This window comes from Suricata suricatta, chromosome 16 (genome assembly GCF_006229205.1).
Source record: "Suricata suricatta isolate VVHF042 chromosome 16, meerkat_22Aug2017_6uvM2_HiC, whole genome shotgun sequence".
Taxonomy (NCBI): Eukaryota; Metazoa; Chordata; class Mammalia; order Carnivora; family Herpestidae; genus Suricata; species Suricata suricatta.
The window spans coordinates 11,422,797-11,429,391 of NC_043715.1; the positions used below are offsets into that span (position 1 = coordinate 11,422,797).

The 6,595-nt window shown below is 39.0% G+C and overlaps 1 protein-coding gene across 6 annotated transcripts in view; it reads right to left on the reverse strand.

Moving 5' to 3' along the window:
• The window catches only part of ZFP1 (ZFP1 zinc finger protein), a 50,194-nt gene that overhangs the window by 23,637 nt on the left and 19,962 nt on the right, over positions 1-6,595 (reverse strand). Inside the window, exon 2 of one of the 6 annotated variants that reach the window (XM_029924864.1) lies at positions 6,217-6,304. The exons of 4 other annotated variants lie outside the window; for them this stretch is intronic. The gene's annotated coding sequence lies outside the window, so the exon portion shown is untranslated. Of the gene's footprint in view, positions 1-6,216; positions 6,542-6,595 lie in introns of those variants that run through there. One more of the 6 variants, XM_029924868.1, reaches the window with a different exon arrangement.

Consider the following 6,595-nt stretch of genomic DNA (forward strand, 5'->3'; position numbering starts at 1 on the left):
ACAGAAAGCTTATGAAAAAAATTGAAGAAGACACCAAGAAATGGAAAAACATCCCATGCTCATGGATTGGAAGAATAAACATTGTGAAAATGTCATTATTACCCAAAGCAATCTATACATTCAATGCAATCCCAAACAAAATTGCACCAGCATTCTTCTCAAAGCTAGAACAAACTATCCTAAAATTCGTATGGAACCACAAAAGACCCCGAATAGCCAAAGTAATATTGAAGAAGAAAACCAAAATGGGAGGCATCACAATCCCAGACTTTAGCCTCTACTACAAGGCTGTCCTCATCAAGACACTATGGTATTGGCACAAAAACAGACACATAGACCAATAGAGAACCACAGAATAGAGAACCCAGAACTGGGCCCATAAGTGTACGGCCAATTAATCTTTGACAAAGCAGGAAAGAGTATCCAATGGATAAAAGACAGCCTCTTTAACAGCTGGTGCTGGGAGAACTGGACAGCAACACGCAGAAGAATGAAACTAGACCACTTTCTTACACCACACACAAAAAATAACTGAAAATGGCTGAAGGACCTGAATGTGAGACAGGAAACCGTCAAAACCCTTGAGGAGAAAGTAGGAAACAGCCTCCTTGACCTCAATCGCAATTTCCTACTCGACACATCCCCAAAGGCAAGGGAATCAAGAACAAAAATGAACTATTGGGACTTCATCAAGATAACAAGCTTCTGCACTGCAAAGAAACAATCAAAACTAATAGGCAACTGACAGAACAGAAAAAGATAGTGGCAAATGGCATATCACATAAAGGGCTAGTATCCAAAATCTACAAGGAACTCACCAAACTCCACACCTGAAAAATGAGTAACCCAGTGAAGAAATGGGCAGAAGACATGAACAGACACTTCTCCAAAGAGGACATCCAGATGACTAACAGGCACATGAAACGATGCTCAGCATCACTCGTCATCGGGGAAATACAAATCAAAACCACACTGAGATACCACCTCACGCCAGTCAGAGTGGCTAAAATGAACAAATTAAGAGACTATAGATGCTGGCGAGGGTGTGGAGAAACGGGCCCCCTCCTACACGGTTGGTGGGAATGTAAACTGGTACAATCGCTCTGGAAAACAGTGTGGAGGTTCCTCAAAAAACTATCAATAGAACTCCCCTATGACCCAGCAATAGCACTGATGGGGATCTACCCAAGGGATACAGAAGTGCTGATGCATAGAGGCATATGGACCCCAGTGTTCATAGCAGCACTTTCAACATTAGCCAAATCATGGAAAGAGCTCAAATGTCCACCAACCGATGAATGGATAAAGAGGATGTAGGGAAAAAAATAAAGAAAAATAAAGAAAAAAGGAGGGATGGAGCAAAAAAAAAAAAAAGGATGAGGTATATATACACAATGGAATACTACACGGCAATGAGAAAGAATGACATCTAGCCATTCGTAGCCAAGTGGATAGACCTAGAGGGAGTCATGCTAAGCGAAGTAAGTCAGGCAGAGAAGGACATATAACATATGTTATCACTCACAGGTCTAACAGGAGAAACCTAACAGGGGACCATAGGAAGGGGAAAGTGGGGGAAGAGTCAGGGAGAGGGAGTGAGGCAAATCATGAGAGATTCTTGAGTACTGAAAACAAACTGAGGGCTGAAGAGGGAGGGGGGAAAAGGGGTGGTGGAGAGGGGCACTTGTGGGGAAGAGCACTGGGTGTTATATGGAAACCAACTTGGTAATAAACTATTTAATTTAAAAAAAAACTGGATACAGAAATGCTGATGCATAGGAGCACAGGTACCCCAATGTTCATAGCAGCACTGTCAACAATAGCCAAATCATAGAGGGAGCCTAAATGTCCATCACCTGATGAGTGGATCAAGAAGATGTGGTATATATACACAATGGAGTACTACATGGCAATGAGAAAGAATGACATATGGCCATTTGTAGGAAAGTGGATGGACCTTGAGGGTGTCATGCTAAGCAAAATAAGCCAGGCAGAGAAGGACAGAAACTATATGTTTGCACTCATAGGTCTAACAGGAAAACAGGAGAAACCTAATGGAGGACCAGGGGGGGGGAAGAAGGAAACAGAGTTGGGGAGAGAGAGGGATGCAAAACTTGAGAGACTACTGAATGCTAAAAATGAACTGAGGGTTGAAGGGAAAGGGGGATGGGGGAAAAGAGATGGTGGTGATGGAGGAGGGCACTTGTGGGGAAGAGCACTGGGTGTTGTATGGAAATCAACTTGACAATAAAATATTTAAAAAAAACTGGATTGGGGGTTGACCAGGGAATATCAGGGGATATCAATGATCAAATTAATGAATTAGAAGTCTGTTTATTTTAGGTATTTGATAGGCAGCATACAAGGGACAAATAAATAAAATCTTTGGAATTTTAGCAATAAAATAAAGAATTTTCAAAAAATAATGAATGATATCAAACTACAGATTTAAGAAGCTCAGTTTATCTAAACAGGATAAATACCAAACCAAACCAAAAAAATATGTAAGATATCATATTCAAACCACTGAAAAGAAAAAAAAAAAAAAAGAAACATATTCAAACCACTGAAAACCAAGGTTAAAGAGAAAGTCTGGAAAGCAGCCAGAGGGAAAAATGACACATTATATAGAGGACCTACACAAAGAATCACAGTCAATTTCTCATCCGAAACTATACAAGCCAGAAGACAATGCAGCGCCATCTTTAAAGTACTTTATTATTTATTTACGTTTATGTTTTACTTATTTTTGAGAGAGAGAGAGTGTCACAGCATGAGCAGAGGGGAGACAGAGAGAGAGGAAGACAGATAATCTCAAGCAGGCTCCATGCTGTTAGTGTGGAGTCCAATGCAGGGCTTGAACTCATGAACCATGAGATCATGACCTGAGCCAAAATTAAGAGTTAGTCACTCAACCAACTGAGCCCCCTAGGCACCTCTATTTATTATTTTTTAAGTTTATTTATTTTGAGAGAGAGAGAGAGAAAACAAGCAGAGAAGGAGCAGAGAAAATCCCAAGTAGCCTCTTCACTGTCAGCACAGACTCCAAGGCAGAACTCAATCCCACAAACTGTGTGATCATGATCTGAGGCAAAATCGAGTTAGATCCTTAACCAACTGAGCCAACCAGGTGCCCCTAAAGTACTTAAAAAAAAAAGTGGAGCAACTTTCAACCCAGTATTCTATACCCAGCAAATACATCCTTCAAAAAATGAAAGTGAAATTAAAACCTTTTTGAATAAAAACAGAATTCATTACCAGTAGACTTGTACTAGAAGAAATATTTAAAGTAGTTCTTCAGGTAGAAGGGATCAGATACCAGACAAAAACCTGAATCTACACAAGAACTAAAGATCTTTAGGAATGGTTAAAATAAAGATGACTCTGAAGGACATTTTTTTACTTTTAATCACTCTAAAAGATAACTGATTGTCAAAAAATAGCTAAGTTTTGTGGGGTTATAGCATATGTAAAACTAAAACATATGACAATAGTACAAAAGATGAATGATGAAACTGGGAATATACTGTAAGGATCCTATATTATACATAAAATAATATAATGTTATTTAAAGGTCCACTGTGATTAACCCTAGGGCAACTACAAAAGAAATTTTTAAGGTGTATAAATGATAAGCCAATAGTGAAGAAAAAAAATGAAATCACAAAAGTACCAACTAATCCAAAAGTAGTTGGAAAAAGAGTTAAATATAAAGACCAACTAGGACAAGTAGAAAAAAACTAGCAAGATGGTAGATTTTAACTGAACCATATTAATAATTGGTATAAATACACCAATTAAATGATTAAGATGGTCAAACTGGATAAAAAAGGAAGGCCAATTATGTGCTGTTTATAAGCAGTTTGTTTCAAATATAAAAACATAGCTAGATCAAAAGTAAAAGGCTGAGGGGCGCCTGGGTGGCTCAGCCGGCTAAGCCTCCGACTTCGGCTCAGGTCAGATCTCACGTTCCTGTGGGTTCGAGCCCCGCCTCAGGCTCTGTGCTGACAGCTAGTTTAGAGCCTGGAGCCTGTTTCTGGTTCTGTGCCTACTCCTCTCTCTGCCCCTCCCCCTCTCATGCTCTGTCTCTCTCTGTATCAAAAATAAATAGAACATTAAAAAAAAATTTTTTTTAAGTAAAAGGCTGAAAAAAGGTATGCCTTGGAAACACTAACCAAAAGAAAGTGATTCTATTAATATCAAAGTACATTTCAGAATAATATTATCAGAGACAGAGTGATATTACATATCACTGTTATAAACAACTGGTGAATGTATCAAAAGACCAGGAGACATAACAATCCTAAATGTATACGTACCTAACAAAAGAACTTCAAAATACAAGAAGCAAAATTGACAGAAAAAAATAGAAACATTCACTATTATAGTTGGAGATATCAATACTTTTTTCTCAGTGATGTAACAGGTAGATATAAAACCAGTAAGGATATAGAAGAATTGAACTATGCTATCAACCACCCTGACTCATTTTGCATTTATAGAAGATTCCACCACCAACAGCATAATAGTCACTAAATTACATATTAAAAATTCCCTCGATAGAGCATATTCTTGGCCACAAAATAAACGTCGAGTTTTAAAGAACTAAAATTTGTAACAAAGTATATTCTTTTACGGAAATAGAATTAAACTAAAAATCAATTCATAGAGAGAAATTTGTTAATTCCTTCTTTCCAAATACTTGGAAATTACACAACAAACTTCTAAATAACCAAGGGTTGAAAAAGGAAGTCACGAGTTAAAACAAAACAAAACAAAACAGAAGTGAATAAAAATGAAAGCACAACATCTCAAAATTTGAGGGCTATAGCTAAAATAGATTTACAGTATTAAGCTATTACCTATATTAACTGTAACTATAAACAGTTATAGCATTAAACTCATTAGAAAATAAAGATTTTAATCAATTACCTCAGCTTCCACCTTAAGAAACCAGAAAAAATAAATTTATTAAACCCAAAGCAAGCATAATGAAGGAAATAATAAAGTTAAGCACAGAAATCAATAAAGGGCACCTGGCTGGCTCAGCTGGGTGAGTATCTGACACTTGATTTCAGCTCAGGTCATGATCTCAAGTATGTGAGTTCAAGCCCCACTTGGGGCTCTGCACTGACAGGGTGGAGCCTGCTGGGATTCTCCCTCCTCCCCCCACCTACCCCCTACCTCGGCTACTATGCACTGTCATAGTGTCTCTGTCTCTCAAAATAAATAAATTTTTTAAAGTCCCTCAAAAGAGAAAAACAATGGAGAAATTCAATTACCCACAACCTGGTTATTTGAAAAGATCAATAATATCAATAAACCTCTACTCACATTGACCAAAATGGAAAAAAAAAAGGACACTAATTACCATGATCAAAAATGATGGAGGAGACACTACTACAGATACTATAGATATCAAAGAGTTATTCTTTAATAATAAAAATAAAGGGGCACCCAAGTGGCTCAGTCAGTTAAACATAGTGTGGGACTTTATTTTGGCTCAGGTCATGATCTTCCAGTTAGTGGGGTTAGTGAGTTTGAGTCCTGAGTCTGGCTCTGTGCTGACAGAGTGGAGCCAGTTTGGGATTCTCTTTCTCTGTCCCTCCCCTGCTCATGCTGTCTCTGTCTCTCAAAATAAAGAAACACACTTAAAAACATTTTTTAAAAATAATAGATAACCATTAGCTATGCCAATTAAGGAGGCAAAAACAAAAAAAAGGGGGGGATCCCAAATAGACAAATAAGAACAGTGAAAAATAACAAACACAGGAGAAAAAGTACGAAATCATGGAAAAATGATTTCATCTTCATCAATAAACTACATAAGGATAAAGAAAAATGATGAACTTCTTTAAATGACAAATTTTTGTAAAGAGTATAAAGTGCCATTACGGGCGCCAAAACAAAACAGGTCTTGAACACTAGAAACGCCTACAATAAGATCCAACACCATAAAGTTGTCCATACCCCCTAATTAAATGCAGTCATTAATAGAATCATAAAAAAGTACTGGCATATTTTTAATGCAAATGATTCTAAAGTACCAGTGGAAATCATAAGTCAACTTGCATATTCTCAAAGTAGTAAAGACTTCTGAGTGTCATGTAAGGCAAGAGCAGTAAATTCAACTATAGAGAAATTCAAAACGCCTGCAAGGCAAAACTACCAGGGAGCAAAATCAAAAGGCAAATGAAAAAAGCATGTGCCACTCACACAAAATATCGGGAGGTTCGGATACTCCACCCATCTGAGCCTCCGGTTTTTCCTTCAGTCGCAACTGAGATACTAGTGACGTCACAGGCTAGGTGTGCGGATTAGAGTAAGATTTAGCCGAAAAGGCTTTTGCAAAGAGGTCAGAGCTCTGTTTTGGCACGCCGTGTGCACCAGGAACTTGCTGGCGTTTTCATTCTTCCCCGCACCAGGTGCTGCTCAGACACTCGGCACGCGGCTTCGGGGCGCCGCCAGGTGTGTGCGGCCCCGCCCCTGGCCTCGCCCCGCGCCTGCGGGGCCTGCTCACGCGCGCACCCGCCCGGGCTTCCGGACTCGCTCCCGCGCGACAGGAGACCCTGGCGGCCAGTCGGAGGCGCCTCTC